The sequence below is a fragment of the Epinephelus moara genome, chromosome 22 (assembly GCF_006386435.1).
Source record: "Epinephelus moara isolate mb chromosome 22, YSFRI_EMoa_1.0, whole genome shotgun sequence".
NCBI classification, from domain to species: Eukaryota; Metazoa; Chordata; class Actinopteri; order Perciformes; family Serranidae; genus Epinephelus; species Epinephelus moara.
In genome coordinates, this window is record NC_065527.1 from 37044737 (window position 1) to 37067816 (window position 23080).

At 40.5% G+C, this 23080-nt stretch overlaps 1 protein-coding gene across 1 annotated transcript in view; it reads right to left on the minus strand.

The window, feature by feature from the left end:
* LOC126383460 (semaphorin-6D-like) overlaps positions 1-23080 on the minus strand; it is a 481075-nt gene that overhangs the window by 15118 nt on the left and 442877 nt on the right. The gene's annotated exons all lie outside the window — the stretch shown is intronic.

Here is a 23080-nt window from a genome sequence, read left to right on the forward strand (position 1 = left end):
GTGGAAAAGTCTACAGCCGGACGAGTGTGACTTCTACATAAAGGACGTTGATGACATAGATGAGGATGCAAGAAGGAGGAAAAGAGGGAGGAGAGGTGAGAGCAAGGTGAGAGGGCGGAGGAAGGAAGAAAGGAAGAGAGAGACAGGGATGAGGATTGAACTTAATGAGAAAGAGGTGGTTCACAGGTGAGAAAACAGGATGATGGAGGAGGTGAAGAGGGTAATATCTGAGAAGAAAGAAGGAGAAAGGAAGGAGGGAAGACAGGAGGAGGAGAAGAAAAGAAGAGGAAAGGACTATGACTGCATCTGAGAGAAAGACTGGGGGTGGAGGAGGAGGGGGAGAGGATGACAAAAGGATGGAGAGATGATAACGGGAGGAGGAGGAAGAGTAATGAGGACGGGAGAAAGGATGGAGGTATGAAGGAGAGAAGAGATGAAAGAGCTTATTGTTTGGCAGCATTCACCTTGTCAAGTCCAGATACGACATCAAAGCTTCTCAGACACAATGACTCATCAGTCTGTCCAACAGCGTTCACACACATGCACACACGCACGCACACGTACATAAGCACACGCACACACACACACACACACACACACACATTCGATGGGTAGATTATGCTGCAGTAATCAATATTTTGATACACGGATGCTGCTGATGTTGCATTCTAAGAAAGAATCAGTTTAAACTTTGTTAACTTGATCACCATCTTCTCACAGACATGACACATACTTCACTTCCTTTGTGTCAACGAATTTTTAAAAAGTTATGTCACTTTTGAAAAGTGAATAAATTTTGAAAAGTGTAGACATTTTTGGTCAATGATCATATACAACATTTTATGTACGTATGCAATTTATTTGAACAATTATTTGTCATAGTATTTGTTGCATGTTATATTACAGGCTGTATGTCTATTCATGTTTAACCCTCACACATGTTATGTATATATACATATATGTTATCAATTTTTTGCGTATATTTTCCTGTTAGTACATATGTATATACTAATCTTCATATGTATCTGTATTGTGTGTTTCAAGCTGAAGTTGAAAGATAATTTTGTGAGTCAAATGATTTTTGTTGCCACCTGATTAGTATTACTAAATGGCCAATGAATGCTAACAGAATATTGGCTATCATCACATGTCTGTAGTACAGTGAGCTGTTCACACTGTTCTGGCACTCTCACAGCTTGGAGTTTGGGTTTATTGCTCACCGCCAAGAGTTAGAGACTGCCTGGTGAACACAACGGAGCATTTAGCAGCTAAAGAGACAGATTTTTTTTATTTCCCTCAGACATAAACTGCTAATGAATGGTAAATGGACCTGCATTTGTATAGTGCCTTTCTAGTCATCCGACCACTCAAATCTCTTTTAACACTGATGGAAGCATCATCGGGAGCAATTTTGGGTTCAGTATCTTGCTCAAGGATACTTCGACATGCACACAGGAGCCAGGGATCGAACCACTGATCTTCTGATTGGTGGACAACCCGCTCTACCTCTGAGCGACAGCCGGCAATCATTGTGCTGCCCTGTAACTGCATAATATGGAAATAAGCAACTGATTGCTAACGAGTTTTCTTATAAGATGATATATGTCAAACCTCGTTTTCACTGTTGTTTCTGCTGAAAACAAGTGGACAAAAAGTGCAGCTTTAAAAGATCACCAAGAAGACTCGCATAAAAAAACAACAAAAAAAGAACTTATAGAGACCCTAACTGCAAATACTGCAACGACTTACATTTAACATGAGAAACAAAGATACTGATTCATATACAGTCTATGGTTTTTCTTGAAGTAGCATCTATCGGAGCAGCAGCTGAACACTTCAGCACAGGCTCCTCTTTGTTGTGTTTGTGTGTTTGCTGCATTCACACTTTAGTTTGTTTCTGACAGCACTCGAAAGCAGCAGTCAGCAGTTGGTGCGTGTCATTAGCCACTTTAACAGATGAAAGCTGTGACTTTCAGGTAGCTTTTGCTTGTGTTAACCTCAGTTTTATCCTGAAGGCTTGATTGAGCATCGCAGGAGCTCTTTTCATTACCACCGCCCTGCTTCACATTCACAGCGACACACTCACGCCTGGCAGCCTTTGAGACCTGAGAGTGACAGCATGATTTACCTGCTGACACTCAAAGTGCATTTTACACCTTTTACAACATGCTTTGAACCGTTTATTGAGAATCTGGGGCGATTTTATAACATTTCATTTCAAACTTTATTTCATCAGGTAAAATGAAATATACTGTCTGTGTTGGTTGTTGGTGGATTATTTATTAAAAAAAAACAAATTGGTATTAGAATCCATAATTTAAACAACTAACTTTCTGCAGCCACCTTTAAGCGTTGGGTGCTATATTATTATTTCATAGTTCAGTTAAATCACTCAGAAAGAGCAGCCTGTTCCAGAAAGCTGATCAAAGGGCCAAAAATACCCCCAGAAACAAAAAGCTAATTTCATGCCCTGCACTGTTGACTGTCCGGGGGTTTTATTCCCCACTCCTCGCCTGTCCGGGACTCGAACTGGCAACTGCCTCTAACCTCAAAGCCAGCATCGCCTCGAGGCCTCCAAGGCTTCGCTTTGATACAAGACACCATGGAACAAATTTGTCTTTTATGCAACATGCTGTTGAAATAGAGCAAGTAGTCATTACACGTCCAGCCAGGATTCACACACACACACACACACACACACACACACACACACACACACACACACACCCCTGCGTTTAACAGGAGATGATTTCATGTTCGTTATTTCCACACTTTCATCTCTGTCCTTCACTCAGACAGTTATAAATAGGATGATGGAGACATACAGAGAAAAATATTATGCTAATTACAGCTCGACATGGAAATGTTTCATTCTCTGCCCTTCTCTCTCCATCTCTTTGTTTCTCTCAGTGTTCTTTGTCAGTGTGAGAGTTCCTCTTTCTCTCTGCTGTCACTCTCAATTGTAAAAGTTTCTGAAATCAAGGGTGAAATCTTTTGGGTGAAGTCTTGTCTCACTTTTCTGTCACCACTTTCTGTTTTCTGTCAGTCGAAAAACTTACAGTATTCTTAAACTCTCTCTGCTTTCCTTCAGTTCTTATCTTCCTTTATCTGTCTGTGCCTTATGTTCTTTTATACTTTGCTCCATCTCTCCTTATTTATCCTGCTTTCCTCTCTTTTTTCTTCATTAACCAAAATCAGTACAGAAGTACTTCCTGTCTCAGAAAATCAACAAATGAACCATTAAAACCAGATTCAGTAGAAAACCAAATGAGTACAATCCCTCATGCTGACGGCATGCTGATCGATTTCCAAACTCATGGACTTGCTGTGATGTAAATGATCGAAGGCCAATCTGAAGCAAAACAGACTGATCTGGTAATGCAGGTAATGTGATGTGATTGAAAGATCCGGTTCTGGAGTTCCCAAGTTCAAGAATAAACTGTGATGGTCAACTTTCATCCAAAATGACTAAAAGTCATGACGAACTGCTGATAGTGAGGAACACTTTTGTAGAGACGCATGTGACAAGAGAGTGATGGACAATGTATAATAATCCTAAAATGAACTGAGGTGAGGGGTTTGGATGAACTAGAGGACACTGAGCTGCAGCAAGACGAGTCAGCCTCACCTGGACTCAGGTAGGCCTATATGTGTCCATTTAGCATTTCTCTCTGGCAGGACACTGGGGAGTGCTTAAAACTGACTGATGAAATGCTGTGTGCAGGTTTTGTATCTATGACAACACAATTTTTACAACATTACACCACTCTAACCACTGTTGTATGACAGATTAGCATTACCCCTTTGGTTTTTATTATCTACTGGGGTTACTATCTATTTGTTTGACATTGTTTTTTTCATCATAAGCACCAGCTGGTGGATGCTTATGCACATACTTTGTATGGATGAGCTAGTCAATGCTATTATGAAAATATCCCAAAAAAATATTAAAAAGTCTGAAAAACCATTCAAGAAATTGTCCAAAAAATTGTGATAAAATGTCTGAAAAATATTAATAAAATGTTAATAAAATGTCAAAAAAATGTCCAGGAAGTTATTAATATGTCCGAACAATGTTCATAAAATGACCAAATGAAAATGCTGATGAAATGTCCAAAATATATTATTAAAATGTCCAAAACAAAACAAAGTACCTATCCGAAAAATGTTGATAAACTGAAAAAAACTGAAAAACATTATTAAAAATGTCAGGAAAAAATAGCAGTAATCATCATCTGTGTGGCGCTTGGTGCACACACGGAGACAGAGATGCACCACCTGTTCTGCCAAACTTGTCGTGCATAAGTTGCAGAGCTAATGACAGACTCTTGACATAAACATGTCAGCCCTTAACAGTAAAATCGTTTCAGTATTAATTTTGAAATTCAGTATTTTTATCAGGCTTGAGTCCAATACGGCTACTGTGGGCCTGATTTTTTGGGCCTGATCCAAGCTCTATGGAGGATGTGGGTGCAAAAATATGATGAGAACTACTGGTAGGGTGTTTTCACACAGTTGAGGTAATTTGATTTGCACCAGAGGGAAAAAATGATACATTGTTGCATTTCAGTTTTGGTTCATTTTCTGTTCACACTGACTTTATTGATTTATCATGCTAAAATCATATGTGCTATGATAAAATCCTGTGGTTGGTTCATTTTCTTTCACACCACAGACTAACCGCACCAGAGTTCCTTTGGAAGCGGACCAAGACCCACTTTTTCGAGTGGTCTCTGTGTGGTTGTTTGGTCTGCACCAGGGTTCAATTGACAACTTTCATACTGGCCCAAAGGAACCGTATTAACCATGCAAACAGACCTGAGTTCATTTTAACTGAACCAAGCAGATTAGGTGTGAAATCACCCTTAGAATGAGCCCACTTCCAAGCATATTTTAGGCTAACAAAGCAGCAGTTTATCTTTGTTGTGATAGTTTCTGTGTGACATATCATACAGTTCAGGACAGACAGATACAGCCAGAACAAACTTCTCAAACTTTCTTTTCTTGGTGACAATGGTGACTAGTCCCACTTCAAATATATGATTGGTTGCCTAAAAAGCAGTGACATTCAAGTCACCAGCGCCTTTCTGTATGGTGCAATCTGTAAATTTTGCAAATGCTGTATAGCTTCCTGAGACCTGAACTTTTGTTTGGTATGCATTTTTAATTTCTCCTAGCTATTTGAGATCAGTAGGACCCAATAAGTATAAAACCTTAACACTGTCAATGATGATTAAGTCGCAATGTCCTCAATCGAGACAATAATAAAGTCCCAATGTCCTCAAACAAGACGATAATTAAGTCCCAATGTCCATAAAGATGATAATAAAGTCCTAATGTCCTAAAACAAGTACTTTTTTAAACAGCGTTTTAGCTTGTTACCATTGTTGCCATATTAAAATACAACTGGCTGCCATCTTGTTTATACATTAAACAAGATGGATTGTTGTGCTCTTACTACCACTAGATGGCACAAAAAAGTGTCCACGAACGAGGACAACAGGTCTAAGTAAAGCAGAATGAAGTCTAAGGTCCAGTAAACCCAAAATGTAATGTCCCCACACAAGGACGCAGTGTCTAAGGAGGACAGACACTCAGCCATAGTTATCAGCAAACACCCATACTCAGTTGTTGTCAGAAGCTGCAAGACTTGGTTTTGATGAATTTTTTCACTGATACCTGTGTTGTATCTACACAACCACAGGAAGTCATTTTCTAAATTAAACTGCTCATCTCCTCCAACTCTCCATGAACTCCAACTTGTTGTGTTTGAGTTGTTGTCACTGACACGTCTTTCTGTTGGACTTCACAGGTACAAAACAAAGACTGAAGGTCGCATAACATCGTACACATGCAGAAACACATTCTGTTAGAAGTGAACTGTGACTTTAAGGCCAAGGAGGCCAATGCTCCACACACTAAAGTCAAGCTCCAGAAACTTCTGCCCTATTAGCATGCTCTCTTTCTCTGTGTCTCACTCTCTGCTGTTCTCTCGCCCACTCATTCTCCACAAGATCCATTGGTATTCACATGACGGCAGACGGCAGTGACACACACAGAGAGCGGCTAGAGCGGCTAGAGCAGCGAGAGCGAGACAGAGAAGAAATGACAACGAGATGAAGGAGAGAGAGAAAAATGACAGACATGGATTAAGGGAGAGAGAGACATGTTAGAAATGAAAATGAAAGAGAATGTGTGTGTGTGTGTGTGTGTGTGTGTGTGTGCGTGCGTGCGTGGCAGGAGAGTGTGGAAAAAGGAGAGACCTTGTCAAGTCTGACTTTTTCACTTCGCCACTGAAAATGTTGGTAACACACACTATCCCCTCACTTTAAAGGTCAGACAACTCACACCTGACACACACACACACACACACACACACACACACACACACACCTGACACACTGTGTGTCAGAGTGCGTGTCAGGGTGTGTGTATTGAATAAGAATGAAGCTGTTTCTCTGCAGCAGGTGAACCAACAAGCTGCTCCACTCCTCCTCACCACACTGTTGCTTCTTCTATTTTAATATCATCTCCTGGTGCTCCTCACATGTGTGTGTGTGGACACTGCACCTCCCAGAGGTCATCTGTCTATCAAACTATGTGGGCGGGGCTTAGTTTACATTATCACAGTTTCTTTCCTTGTCTCTTCCAACATCATGGCTGAGTGTTTGTAGAGATAATCAAACAAATCAAATTAACTGAGAAGCTCACTGAAGGAAATTACATTTTTGATACCAAAGAAACAGTTTTTGGTTCACTAATTATTATTATTTTTTTTTAAATTTTTTATATAAAATAAAATAAAAAAAAATTAGTGAACCAAAAACTGTTTCTTTGGTATCAAAAATGTAATTTCCTTCAGTGAGCTTCTCAGTGGCAGTTTCACAAATGATTGGTTCATCCAGAGTATTTGAAGGGTTAAAGTTTCCCTGTTGAATTTATGACCACTTGTAGCACTATGGAGCAATGCTTTAAAATATGTAATACATAACATATATTACTACTGTTGGGAATCAACATATATTTAATTCACACGGTGGCACCAAATATGTTGGAGTTAAATTGGCTATCGGAAATAATTAATAATTATTATTAATAATTAATAATTATGTTAAATAATGTGACTTAATTAACATTAAATCACCTCGTGGGGCTCCATTCCCGTAAAGGGAAAAATGATAGCCAGTTAAAGATATCAGTCTCATAAAATAGGCTAAACTATTAATTTGGAGTTTGATTAATAATTAAATTAATGACAACAACCAGAATTAACAGAAACGCCTGAAGGATTTCGGAGTTCTTGACGCAGCAGAGGTTGACTATTCATTCACTCTTGTGCAACATTAAACAGACAGCAGGCATGATTCCAAAGAATTATATTTATTCACAAATTAGCAAAGCAAACCAAAACACACAAATTCTAACTAACTATATACAAGCTTGGTGTGTATATGTGTGTTGTGTGTGTGTGTGTGAGAGAGAAAGAAGAGAAAAGACAAAGGCGGGTGTGGTGATCAAGGAGGCGTTTGGCCTACAAAACAAAATGGCTGACAACAGAGAACTACCAAAATGGCCGAATCAAGGCTGGCTTCCAGTTGAGGCATTTGTCTGACCGTGTGGTCAGGACAAAGACAAAGGAAAAGAAGCGGGAACTTCGAGATGCCTGTTTGGGTGTAGCTCTGTTGAAAGCCTATTTATTAATGAGTCTATGTCAAAGTGACGTGTGTTGCAAACGGTCTGGATTAGTGCAGAGATTGTTTAGTTGTGTGCAAGAATCTGTTAGGGAACAGTATTAGCAAACTAAACACTTAGCTTTGGCGAAGCCAACTAATCAATGACTAACTGCAATCTATCACAACAATAACTCAGTAAACAGCATCATATCACATACAACAAGTCAAACAGTCTTGCTTAGCCTGTAAAGCTGTGATAAGCTATGCCCAGTTGTTACACTGGAAGTCGAACCTGCGACCGCTGCAGCGAGGCATCGCCTCAGTACATGGGGCGCCAGCACTATCCACTACGCTACCAACGCCCCAAAAACTTCAATATAATTTTAATATTATTTTTGCTTATTTCATTATTGTTATTGGTTTACTTTTTAGTAGTATTGTATTCTCTGAAGAGGACTTACAGTAAAAAAGAAAAAACAAGCAAACAAACAAAAGAAAAATCATTTTATACACTGGGCCTTCAAAGTGCTCTCTGAAACTGTGTCCGAAAAATGAAAAAATCAAAACTTTGTCGTAGAGCTAAACCAAATACATCACTGGAAAGGTCTCAACCTGGAGAGTAACATATGCCAGTATGAAGATTCTACATGGCTCCTGCTTTAAAATACTGACCTTTGAACCTTGACCTTGATGCATGTTTGACAGCTTATAACTCAGCAATAAAAGGGGGTACAGACATGGGACCAACTGTTACAGAGAGCTCTTGACCTCAACTATCATGTGAGTGTAGTCAACAACTGGGGGTGCTGTCAGATATGGGTAAAATATGGTTAAAATTAATTTTCACCCATTTAAAAGTTAGATATTTAAAGTCTGATTACATCCCCTTAAAGTCCACAGTGTACTCTCAATTCAGTATTAACAACTTCCAAAAAACACAACAATTCCCTGGGACCGCGCCATGCAGTTTGATACATATCAGCAACATAGTTGTAGTTCTTCTGATTTGCAAAGTTGGGTTCTAAATAGGGTCGTAAAAAAATATATATATCTACTGAATATATCAAATATCTAGTAAAGTCGAACTAGACATTACACTGCACCTAGATGAACTATGTTAAGAAAAAGTAAGGATGTTGTTTAATTTCAAATATTTTAGCTAGTACTCTAGAAACGGCGTTTTTGGGATGGTAGTTCTTCCAGCTTGTAAAGTAGAGTTGTAAAATAGGGTTATAAAAAGATATATCTACTGAATATATCAAATATCTAGTACAGCCAAACTATCATGTTATTATTATTATTATTATTGAGGGGAAATTATAAAAGAGTAAAAAAATATATATATTTGCACTTTCATGTTTTTGTGTGTATACAGAAACTGAGGAAAACGACGCTGATGTTGTGTTGAACCAGGGAATTCATGTGTTCAGCACAACAAAGGATCCTAATTGACTTAACATTGGCATTGTTTCCGTGGTACCGGCACGTAATTTTAACCCATTACATGCTGCCATCACGGAATGCGGTGTTAAGAGGTCGTGGTCATTTCACGTATTTCTGTGAGATAGGGTTGGTTCAGTTATCCAGAGCACCGCACTCTCTGGGTAGCAGATTGCACTCAGTCTGAGACGGAGCAGCAGAGTGCCGAGCGGAGTGAATGTGGGTTAACTTGGTTAATTTGGTTGGTTGGTTAATTTATGTAGAATTATAATGCTACGTTTCTTCGACCAAAAGGGCTCTCATTTTGGTGTAGAGTGTCAGACTGAATTTACGAATGCACCATGTCACTCACTCTCCGGGCCCGCAAGTGTTACTTGAATAAGTAAACACTGACCAACGGGACCAGGCTGACCCGTATGCTCTCGCAGACGATAGATGATGTCACAGGAATATTTGTGGTTGATTACTATACCAGTCATACAAAGGGGGATGACAATTGAATGGTTTCCTCCAGTTTGTTTTGCTATCACAGCTAATGTTGTAATGTAAGCTAACATGCTAAAAAGTTCGCGTTGTGGAGAAATTCAATATTCCTTTTAAATACCTCCCCAGTTTCTGATGAGGTGGACATGATAACCCTTAAAGGGGACATATTATGGAAAAATTACTTTTTCAGTGTTTTTATACACATATTTGGGTATCTGGGGTGCCTGCCCACCCATCAAGTGTGAAATTAGACAATCAAGTCAATGTTTTGAGAGCTCCCTATATTAGAAAATATATCTTTAAACGAGCCCTTCAGATTTCGGCCGGCTTGTTTTGTAACTAGCCAGCTAATTGTAATAATACCACACGTTATTGTGTGTTATTAATCCCTACAACAGGAAATACTTTTTCCCTAACCTGATATGAGGTGTGCGCTGAACATGTGAGCATTTTTAAAGAATCTCCTCCTTCTAGTCCTTTCGTCTTATCACATATAACCGTAGTTGTCTTTGTTTTTGTTTCCGGGCAGTGGCGGCTGGTTTTGAGCCATGACTCTATTTTGGCTCCCAATAACACAACAAGACCTATTTTTAGACTTCTATGTAGCCTATAGCCCTGTGGTGGAGAGGTAGCTTTATCTCCAGATAGGAAACTGACATCACTGTGACGCCCCTAAAAAGGTCTATAGTACCTTTAGAACCAAAAGTAATCCCTGTGGACATGCACTTAGACCCCAGGTCTGTCTAGTGTTTCCACTGCAGACAGTACTCTTAAATATAGACGGGGCTGTTGTCACTCACTGCTCCGTCCAGCACTTGCTGTATTTCTTCATCACTGGGGACACAGATGGAAGTCTGCACCTTGTTTATCGTCCACAGAACGAGGCTGCGTGCCGACATTTTCACAACAAAATAGAACAGGCTGCAGTGAGAGTCTCTCTCCATGGGGTATTTAAAATCGGCGGGTTTGTGCATTTAGTCCCTCTTAGGCAGTGTTGCCAGAGCCAATGGAATAAAGCTCTGCCAGTGTGTGTCACTGACAAATGACAATGAAAACAAATGGAATGGTCAAAGTTGTCATAATGACATTTAAGGTGTGTAAATTGATTCATGACAATAACTCATGCACTGAGTAACATTACAAGTAAAGGTTTCTCCTTAAAAATTGCCGGCAGTCGGCCCAGTGAATTAAATTATTTTTTCTCAGTCTACAGCTGCTTCAAGCGGCAGCAAATCATCCATTTAGTTTATATTACTGTTTACTAATATAGCTAAAACTTGGCAAAGTATGAACAGTGGTTACATAAGATTCAAAACAAGCTACAACTCAGCCCTGAGCAAGAGTGACTCTATTGACCAAGAAGTGTTTCTGACTCCACTCTTTAGTGTCAGATAAGCGTGCTAGGTACCCCAACAGAGGGGTGATGAAAAATGGGGACGGTTCCTTTTGGTAGCATCCACAACTTTTCACAATGGAAACAGAAAAGTTCCTCTGGCGACTGGTATGAACACCAACAATCTGCTGAAACATTTTTCTCCACAACTATTGCCGTGTCTTTAACACTCTACACAGGAGCACCACTGCTTCCCAACCGAGCAGCACGTCCGTTACCGAGGGGAAATATTCTGTTATAATACCATTAGCACCATTCAGGCAGGTTTAGCAAATTTCATTCTTTCCCCTCCACCTCCAGATAGTGTCAAACCCAAACATTCTGCAAATGTTTGGTCAAGTTAGTAAGTACTAATTAGAATAAAAAGTTTTATAGGGCTCAAAAGGGTGACGTAGCGGAGGTGGAAAAACCGCAATGCATTGTGGGCTTTGCGGGCAATTGGAAAGTTGTTTACGTTTCGCTACGCTTGTGTTCTATTGTTGTTGTTTTAGCATTTTAAAAGTAACTGTATCGTTTGAAAATGGTGCAGACTTGCTGTGTCATTAACTGTCACAATCGTTCTCATGATCGCTACGGGAAGAAGATCGATGGGCTATATTTTGATAGCAAAAACTGAAATAGAACTAGGGACAAATCTAACACAGCTGTGCAGTCAGGACTTTTAATCCCATTTTTAAAAAAAGAAAAAAAAAGTACACATCTTAATGTCACTAAAAACATTGTTTCTCAGTTGTCTCCACAGGAGTAAACTTGTCCTAAATTGTGGTTAAGAAGTGAAAGTTAAGAATAAAGATAAACTCCATGTTGTGCCCGACCATGTATAATGATGGAGAGTTAGAGGTTTATGGTGTGAAAATGCCCTAATTCTGAAATAAATAACCGAGAAGCCCATACATTTTTTTTTTTAAAGATATTTTTTAGGGCATTTTTCTGCCTTTAATTGATAGGATAGTGAAGTGTGAAAGGGGGAGAGAGAGAGGGAGAGAGAGACATGCAGCAAAGGGCCACAGGCTGGAGTCGAACCCGGGCCACTGTGGCAACAACCTTGTACATGGGGCGCCTGCTCTATCACTAAGCCACCGACGCCCCGAAGCCCATACATATTTACCACATAAATGCAGAGTGGATTTCAGGCTTCAAAATATTTTTTGTTTGAAATAAATTGGTCCAGCAGACACCAAGATATGTTAGTCAAAACCTGAGCAAGCAAACAGGCAGCACCACACGGAGGTGGGACACAGTGAGGCTTGTAAAGTTTACATACCTCTGAAATGACGATGGTCTTCTCTTTAAGGCGTAAAATTCGGAGGTCCTGCACCCACCCAAAGTTTGCTTGCCCATGAGCCCTTAAAGATTTGGCATTCCTAAATTTGTCGCCTGTATAATAACTTATACCGTTGACGAGATAGAGGACAAGTTCTGCTTCAGTCAACGGCGGCAGGGCTTTTAAATTCTGAGTCCAGTCTCCGTGCTCATACGGATCCACTCCACCTATTTTCTGGATTTTGTCAAGGTACCGAGCCTTTGGAACAGGCTCCAGCTTGTCTCGGTACCGTCCGACACACTTTTCCTTTGCCCGGTCCATTTAAATCTCTCGCTTCACGTCTCTCTCCCGGCGCAACGCAATGTAAACAAAACAATTTGCCCGTAAAAATGGTGCTGGTTACACACAATGCATTGTGAAGTCGCGTGCCCTTTTGAGCATTTTGTTACTGCAGACATGTGATGTGATGATCTGTTTCTGTGGGTAGGTTCAGATGTCCTCCAGGATTCGATCTGTAGCTGCTGGGTGAGGACAGATTTTTATCAAAGGTCTTGTCGCACACACAGATAAGAGATATTTTAATATCATCAAGGCATCTTTTTCTCACATCGTCAAGCCCAAGGACACTTCAGCAGGGCAGGTGTTTGCTGACAGTGTGGTATATTAATGTCAAAGGTCTTCACAGCGCTCACATCATCTAACAGTAAATGAACACCATCACACGATCAAGGTAACGTCTCATTAAGAGGAAAGAACAGGAGGAAACCTTGAGAGGATGTCTGTGCTCAGACAGAGATCATCCTGCAGGTGATTGTCAGGTGTGTAATTACTGCAGCTAAACATTTGCTGCTTACTCAAGGACAGAGGAGGCATTCGGGAGGCCTCAGAAATATCAGTTTTCTGTTATTCTGAGGAATTAAAAGTTGTTTGAAAGTTAATCTCACTTCACCCAGTTAACCTTACTGGGAACTCATTATGTTCCCATTGGAGGACGGTTGGTGTGTTAGAGCCATTAAACTCCACATTAGGCCTTGTGTGGTGATAATGATGATGATAATGATGATGATAATGGGAAGGGAAGCGCCACTTAACACTCCCTTAGTAATGTCAATGGAGTATTCCTTCAACCTTTTCATGGCGGTATTCTTGGCTTAGTTGTCAGCATGTTTTGATATTTGTAAATGTGTTTCACCGTGTGATTGAAAAGTGATCCGCCAGATGGGCTCAGCAGCAGAGGATTTTTCAGTACTGTGAAACTGTTTGCTTCTCCATCTCTGGATGCCAAACATGTTTGAAAAGAGCACATATTGAGCTGCCAAAACTGAACCAGAAGAAACTGTGAGTAAACCACATACTCAGCCAAACTGGCTTTGTTGTCACTTTCAACTGTCTTCAGGAACATTTTGAAACCGGAAGTTTGTGTTTATTGCTCACTGCCGTTTTTGCCAGTTATTGAAACCTAAAAATGTGACTTAAGGAAACAGGGCGGACACCTCTCGGATGCTGTGCACGGACGGGCATGAGGACACATCTATCGCTAACGAGGTAACACACCTGGTCAATCAAGCAACCCATGCCTTCAAACATACATGTATTAAAATGTGCAGGGTTTTTTAATGCTGTTTGTACATTTACCCATGAAAAGTAATGCACCCAAATTCATACATATCCCACGTAATGATGAGCCAATAATTCATATATAACCCAAATATTATGGAAGGCTGCCATCACCTGAGCAATGAGCTGACAGGAGTAAAGAAGGAAGGAGTTCAGAGCGGTCTTTCATGAGGCAGGCTGAGGTGGTGGACGGGTCACAAAACACAGGACTTTCCCTCGGGTATGCGTGTTCGTAACCGTGTAACTTTGAGTCATTTCAACGTACATCGTCACCATGTTTCTTTTCTTAAACCCAACCACAGTGACTTTATTTACAAAAATCTAACCTCCGTAACTTTACGTTAAGTACATAATGTCATTCACTCATTTGTAGGATATCACAGGAACCGTTCTGTGAGGATATGTTAAAATGTGAGACCTCAACCTAAAATCTGTGCCAACCAAAGTGATTACTGAATTGGTAATGGTACACTCTAAAGACCAGCCAACAGGAACAGACCAGTTCCATCAACTCCATTAACATATTTCTTTATATGAATGCAGAATCTGTAGGCAACGGAAAGAGAGTTTGGAGGCGGTATCTTTGGTATTGGTATTTTGGTATGGTTTGTAGTCCAAAGTAGTTTTGACCAATCATGTTTGAGCAGCAGGTAAAGTCCATGTGGAGAGCAAAGTAGGCAGAACGTATTGGTCAAAATGCAATCTTGGAACCCATAGGCTACCATCTGAAGACAACTTTGCTCTTATTTTTAAATGATCAGCATTCATACGCAAATATCTGTTGATAGAGAGGAAGTCTTGGCTCAGATATTCCCTGACTACACCGGATCTCCCAAAATATAGACCCTGTAACTGCACCGATCCAATAAATAATGGCCACACATCATACAGATGTCTTTTTATGATTTCATCAGACACCGTGAAAACTACAAAAAATAAAACACATAAAACCAATAAGTCAAAATATACATCTGTCAGTCATTTTGTAAAATCTCTTTAGCAAGTGTCTGTAATTCGACAGGCCCAAACAATTAAGTCTATCATGCTAACATCTGTCAATAGACAGATCCCAGTCCGTGAACACAGCAACAGAAAATATCAAAAGTATATACAAAAGGCATTTCAACAATATTATGCACAAATATGACACAATTAAAGGTACATTACCGTGTGCGCCTCTTGAACCATGCAGAATATTGATAATTTAGGCCGTAGTACTCTATTCCTCTGCAGCCACATTTGGCTCTTTTCTCTGCAGGCATGTTGTCTCTCTCTCTCTGCTGCCTATTGTTTCCTGACCCATAATGCATCATGTGTGCCCTTCACTAAACTCTGTTCATTTGGTCTGTGACACTCAACATCAAAATAAAACTTGCATTCAAAAGCATCAGATTTTTTAACCAAAAATTATTTTTGAGGTAGTGTATTTAAGTCCAGTTTTAAATTAAAGTTACCCTTTTAAACATCTTATTTATTACATTTTAACACATTTTAATGACTGTATGAATTCAAACATTGATTGAATTATTACTGAAAAATATAAAACAAACATTTTAATGAAATCTCTGTAAAAACTGTCTCTCAGACAGTTACAGACCCTTTTACTGTTAGTAAACAGTATGGCGTTCTTTTGGTGGGCAGGGCTTAGCTGGAGGCAAAACAGTTCTCCACAGACATTAGCTAGTTGTGTTGGCTTGTTTTAGACAATGGAGGAAGATGGTACGAGTGGTGCAATCAGAAATACTCGTGTTGGAGTGCACTTTGGCACAAACTGGACCGTTCATAAATTTGGGACATTGTATGATATGATATTAGGGCTGCACGATATTGGGAAAAATTGACATTGGGAATTTTTTGCCCCCAGCAATATATAGTGCGATTTATATATTTTTTTAAGGATGCATTATTTTCCACCAGATGACTTCAGTAGCTCTACTTGGTGAGAATGAATCATTCTGGAATTATTAGGCTGATATTGCTTTGAATGCAACAGCATAAAATGTGCTGAAAATAGGCATTTGTTCAGTGAAACCACCATCTCTTTCAGTGTTTCTCCTATATGCAACTAGCAGCGGCGCACCACGCTGCTGATTTTTTTTTTTTCCGTCTTAGCTCTTTAGAAACTATAACATATACATATACTATTATACTATTTATCGTGTTATACGGTGAAATGTTTCACCTTATAACGTGATGACTTATATTGTTTACACAACGGCTTGTCATTTCTGTCTCTACATGGTCGCGCCTTCACAATTCTCCTCTGCTCTCTGTATCGCGCACGGCGGAGTTAGGCCCCGATGCACGCGCGCACACACACACACACGCACACACACACACACACAGGTGAGCACACTAGAGCGCGGCTTGGGACATATTTTCCCAAGTCCAAGACATTTATAACCGAGCCAGGCCCGAACCCACAGCACAGCACTGTGCACACAGTCAAATAGCGGAGCCTGTGTTGCGTTCAGGCGTTGTCACGTAAATAACAAATTCCAGCACTTGAATAGGCCATTTATTCTTTATTCCACTAAATTAGACACATTTTGTTGGTCAGTCATTAAAACGGAAGCGAGTTTTATCCGCATCACTTGGCAATTTAAACATGCATGCTTAACTTAATTAGGGCAAGCCACATCGCAAGCCCTGCGATGTAAATATTTCACACGTGTGCATTGCGATGGCGATGCTTAAAAGATATATCGTTCAGGCCAAATGAATATGTTGTCTAATGTAGTCTGTTTCAAATCAAGCTGGTACCGTCTGCAGTTGTGGTGAGTAAAGGCCCAGACACTTTCTGTGAATTTTATTCCTTCATATGCTCCATTGTGAAGAAATAACATTCATTGCTAGCCTGATGCTAATGGCAGTACTCACCAGGTTGAGAAAATGCCTCTGCTGTTTGACGCCATCATTTTTCCTTTTTACTCTGTGTGGTAACGTCCCTACATGAAATATCCAAAAGGCTTGGGTGTTGTTGCCATACCGTTGTCCATGGCAGCAGATAGCTCTGTGTTTCTATTGGTCAAAATGACGGCTGTGACGTGGAAGACAAAAAGAAAATCAAACATGCTAGACTTTCTGTCAGGACATTGTGAGGCGTCCCAGACGTGGTGTCAGTTGTCATCTACTATGACACACTACACGAGATAAAACAATAGATTATTGCATATGACATTAGTAATTCACGATCTAAGCCAACACACGAAGCCGCATTGGACTATAATCAAGCTGATATTGCGTAGTCTGCGCTTCATAGATAAAGTTGCCTTGCCTTAACATTACAGCGTAACAGTTTGTGTTATTGGGTAGCTTTGGTGAATCTGAACTGACCCTTTAAAACACCAAAGTCACACAATCACACAAACTAACTGATGGAGGCATCAGCAGACCAGCAGCAATGTGTCCAACAAGGTTAAATCACTGTTTGTCTCAGTGGAGTCTGGCTTTGAAGAGAGCAGTAGGGCTTCAGTTCCCTGTCAAAAATCCCTGCTGACAGTAAGGTGAGGCAGTGAAAATATTTTAAATGTAGCATATTGTGTTTTTAGGTGTCTAAAATATGTTTTGCTGTACATTGCTTAGCTTCTGTCAGTACTCCTGCTGACTCTTCAAACTGGGGGCGTGCTGACTAACCTCTGCTGTATGCAATACACCAACGGTGGGTAAATACCTCATACAACACCACTTGAAAAAATCCAAACTCTCCCTTTTAACTGGTCTAAAATCAAGTGTGTGAAAACCACACACCATATGTGTAAAATGATAAAGTGTTGTACGTATGATATCATCATGAAATTTAAATTAAGTCTCACATTTCATAAATGACATGCTTCTATAATGTGTCAAATGTGTTTCCATATGCGATGAACAACTGACATGAAATGTGATGAATACAATATTGCCATGGTGATGATAACCAGCACACAGGCCTAACTCTCTTTAAGTGGCACCAACAGCGTCCTTATCAGAACATTTAAGACTTTTTTTTTTTTTAGACTTTAAACTTTATTGTCCCCAGAGGGGAAGTTCTTTTCCACAGCACCACAGCAGTTTGACCAACATACAGAACAGAACAGACATCATTGCACATACCCATACGCACATTGCACAGGACATTTGGACAGGGACACACAATATTCATGTTATTATCTGTCCGACTGAGAAGTGTGTGTGCGTGCGTGTGTGTGTGTGTGTGTGTGTGTGTGTGTGTGTGCATGAACTTCTATGTGTGCAATCCCCCCACACACCTGCAGCAGACTTAGTTTGGGCTTAAAAGCTGCCATTTAGTCTCTACATTATCCAGATGCACATAATGGGAGCGAAGGGACAAAGCATTAAATGCATTCAGGTAGACATACACCTAACTTCATAATGGTTTTGTTCTGGCTAGGCTGACCAAACGTCCTCTTTTGCCCGGACATGTCCACTTTTCACGTCCTGTCCGGGGCGTCCGAGGGGTGTTTATAAATTGATGATAATGTCCGGTTTTCCTTGTGTGTGTGTGTGTGTGTGTGTGTGCATAATCCCCGAGAGGCTGCCTTATCGGCGGATCTCCAACACTCACAACGAGGAAGCAGCAGACACCGGCGGCGCAGCATTATTCTAAGATGCCAAAGCACAAGTGCAGCTTCACAGATGAACTGCAGAAAAAATTCCCGGGATATATGGGAGGCTGAGTGCACCGTGTGCAAAGCTGGCACATATGATTCTGTGTCTCATAAAGGTGCCGGGGAGCTCAAAGTTGGATTTTCTAATACAGAAGAGGTATTATTTAAAACATTATTTCATATTATTTATTTATTTATTTGTCCAGTAAGACTTGAAAAGATAGCTATTATTTTACAAGTTGATTTTTCTAATACAGAAGAGACATTATTTCTATCATTATTTCATTCCAGAGATTTTACATTTATTTTACATTTATATTTATTTTTGTACAATTGAAACTTGTAAAAAGTTTATTTTAGGCATAATAAAAGCAAGTTGAGTAACCTCTGAGAAGCCTATCTAAATTTCTGTCTTTGAGAGATATTATTTTGTAATATAACTGAATTTTCTATCCATACATATAAACTTTAAATATATTAAAATTATAAGGCATCTTTGAGTAAACTGCTAGTATCATTTAAGTAGGCTATCTCGTGGCCAGGGCGAGTGTCCTCTTTTTTGGAAATCAAAATATGGTCACCCTAGTTCTGGCTGTTCGCAGAGGAGTGTTTAAGTGTGTGTAAAATGTTCTCTTTGGGGTACTTCATCACAAATTTACATTTAAAACTGTGTAAAATATGTTTTCATCCTATCCTATCAAATTTAAGAGCTCTTTATAGTGTATGGAAAGTGACAGCTGTCTCAAAGGTTTTGGGATAGCTGGAGTCAGGACAGGGTTAGTCTAGCTTACCACAAAGGCTGGAAGCAGGGGGGAAACTGCTATCTTAATATCGGACATCAGCCCAGTACAAGATCATATCAGTCTATCGTTTTATTTACCCCCTCCAAAAGCATTTAAATAATAGCAATAAGTATCGTTAAGCAAAGAAACACTGCAGCAAAACTAGAGCAACAGTTCAGCACCACAGACAGCAGAGATTCTGTGTTGCCAGATCTCTTGAGAGCAGGTTACTGAGACAGACGCGTGTCTCAAACAAAGTTCTTTGTCTTTCTGGATAATGCCATTTTACTATCAGAATGCTAGAGGATATGTGGCTTGTGAAAACTGGGTCCAGTATTTGCTCCAGTTACTATGGAGTGAAAGAATCTGTCAAAATGTGTACTCAAGTTCACTTTTCCCATTAGAATGAACACACTCAGGACTGCAACTTTCCTAAAAGGGCGGGGCAGTGGCAAAACCCACCTGACACAGATAAGGGAAAAAAATTTAAAGTGGGCCATCTCAGTTTATTAATGGTCTCTGGTCCAAGAAAACATTTGTGCCAAATTAGAGGAAATTCTCTCTAGGTGTTCTTGAGATATTGCTTTCAGGAGAATATGATTGATACCTGTGACCTGTGACTTTTGACCACTAAGTTCTAATCAGTTCATTGTTGAGCTCAAGTGGACATTTGTGCCAAATTTAGTGAGCAGGTTTAATTGAAATATTGCTTTCAGAAGAAGGGGCTAGACAGACAACCCGAAACCATAATGCCTCCAGCCACGGCTGTCATCAGCGTGGAGGCGTATACGTCATGAGGCGTGGATGGTTCCATGCCAACTTTGTGCCAAATGTAGGCTCTTATGTCTATTTTTGCTAGTCTTGGTGGTGCTTTCTGTGGTTGGTGTTGGACAGTAGCCACGTGTGGCTGCAGGTTATCATCAGGATAAGGATATCAACTCACCAGTCTGTAAACTTTCCTCCTGCCATCTACTGCTAGCTAGCTGCTGGCTAGCCAGGTCAAGGTTTTCAAATGTAAAGATCACTAAACAACATGGAAGATGGAGAGGAAATGGGCATCCGGTGGACTAGCATCCTGCTAGCTATTGTACAGGTGTTGGAAAATAAACTGGACGACCTCTGTGCTGCATCAGTTTCAAACAAGATATACGGTGTAATATCCCTTGATTCACTGAAATAAATTCTGCACAGCACCATTTAACAAGAAGACTACTCCTTTATATGCTGATCTGACAGAGCAGAGGACTGTGGGAGACAGGGAAAGGAGGCATGAGCTTCACGATGAATAAGGACTGGTGTGACAGTGGGAATGTTAGGTGCCTTCCTGTTCCTGCTGTGGATCACTGCTACACACTGTCCAGGTGCCCTGCCCATGTTCAGGAAGAAGCGACAGTTAAATCAGTTAAACCAAAAACCATGGATTACAAGTTAAAGGAGCTGATGGATCACATTTCACTAGAGCTGTACTTTGTATGATTCCATGTGACAAATAAGTTACTGATTGATTGATTTTTTTTTAAAATTTTATATACTTTATTAATCCCTGAGGGGAAATTCAATTTTTCACTCTGTTTGTCAATTACACACAGGTCCGAACACACACATGCACAAACAGGACCTATACATGCACTAAGTGGAGAGATGTCAGAGTGGGCTGCCCACTGAGCTCTGAGCGGTTGGGGGGTTCGGTGCCTTGCTCAGGGGCACCTCGGCAGTGCCCAGGAGGTGAACTGGCACCTCTCCAGCTACCAGTCCACGCTCCATATTTTGGTCCGGACGGGGACTCGAACAGGCGACCCTCCGGTTCCCAACCCAAGTCCCTATGGACTGAGCTACTAGCTAGCCCCGAGATGAATATGAACAACAGTATGTGGTTTAAGATGGCATGATGTGCTTGAACTATTTCTTAGTGAACAGTGTATTCATCCACCCAGCACTTCTGTGCAGTGACGGTTGTTTGAGCTTTACATTCTCTCAGCATCACACCAATTTATTTATATACATATTATTTATAAGTAACTGCCCCCCCCCCCCCCCCACACACACATATGCATGCACACCAACACTAGACTCACAAGTCAGTCTTTAGACGCTTTGCTTAACTAAAGACTGATGACTTTCTCCCTGATTTTGTGTTTAGATGGGCGGATACAATTTCAGAGTTTAAAAAAACTCCCTACGTTGCAGAACCAATAGTAAATCTGCAGGGCGGTCCTTCGGTGGCTCGCTGAACTCTTGTGCTTGTAAACATAGTCCCACTAGAAACACGTGTAGCGGTACAAAATGGCTCAGCCGTGCTCGCAGAAAACGCCGTCAAAGTTAGTGGATGTTTGTCGCGTTTGCGGCGACACATTCTCGCCAACTAAAAGAAACAAACATAATCTTTTACAAGGCCATGACTCATCCGTCCGGCCGGACTATAGAGGGAATCGCCTTGTTGTTTACAAATACTTCCGGGTAGAAAACCAGCAGAGCTTTTAGCTATATATATAGCCTATATATCACATTTTTTACATCACTGTATCACCGTTTGGACTAATCCGATGTTTGTAAAGTCTATAAACACAATGATTGAACAAACATTACTATTTCTGTGTGCACGTTTAGCTGGGCTAACCGTTAGCTGTTAGCACTGTTAGCCGTTAGCGGTGTCTGTAATAGGTAATAACTCATTAAACAGTCCGTGAAAAAAATATCTTTTCCAGCGGATATCTTAGTTACAACATGATTGAGCTAGCAAAGCAGTTTTGTGTTGCTATGTGTGGTATTTATTCAGTTTTGGGAAATCACGATGTCTAGAAAGCATCAGTGGCTGCAGCTGACAGGGACAGCTAACAGCAGCAGCAAAGCTAACATCAGGACGTCATCTGTTAAAGCCTCCCTTTGTCGGATACGACATGAAGCTACTCCAGTTAGCTCAATCATGTTGTAACTAAGACATCCGCTGGAAAAAATATTTTCTTTACGGATGGGCACACGTTTGATAAAACGGAGTTAAATCTCTCGGCATCCATTTTCAAGCTCTCTGTGTGTTTGTTTCCTTGCAGACGTGAAAAGGAGGAGCGCACATTTCTGAGAAGGCATGTCCTTTTCAAAAAGGCAAGAGGCGTTGCTTTGTTGCCGGCCGTTTTCGCCGGTGTGTTAAACACACTTTAGAAAGAAATGTCCCCAGACTATCAGAAGGCGGAGATCTCTGTTTGTCTGGTGGCGAGACTACACCAACACACACACACACACACACACACACACACACCTATCTGATGGGCGTGAAACCTCCGACTGTGAGCTTCCTTGTTGTTGACTGATTCCCACTAAGCTCCATATTGTGTTTTTATCGACTGGGTCATTCAATGTTGGTGTCTCGCTGTGTGTGTGTGTGTGTGTGTGTGTGTGCATGCGTGTGCATGCGTGTGTGTGTGTGTGTGTCAATGAAGACTCTGATTGGCTGAGTAAATCAAGACTGATGAGGGAAGCTCAGCAAAGAGACAACAGAGATGAAGTTAATTTGCGTCTGAACCAACCTGATCTCACAGAAATACGTGAAATGACCACGACCTCTTAACACCGTATTCCGTGGTGGCAGCACGTAATTTCAACCCATTACGTGATGAAAACAATGCCAATGTAAAGTCTATTAGGGTCCTCTCCCGTGGTGGACACACGGATTCCCTAATTCAATCACGTCACGTCAACCTCATTTTCCTCAATATCTTTAACATTCCTGTATACACACAAAAACGCGGAAGTGTTCTTGATATTAAAACGGCAAATATATTCCTCTGTTATAATTTCCCACCAATAATAATAATAATGAT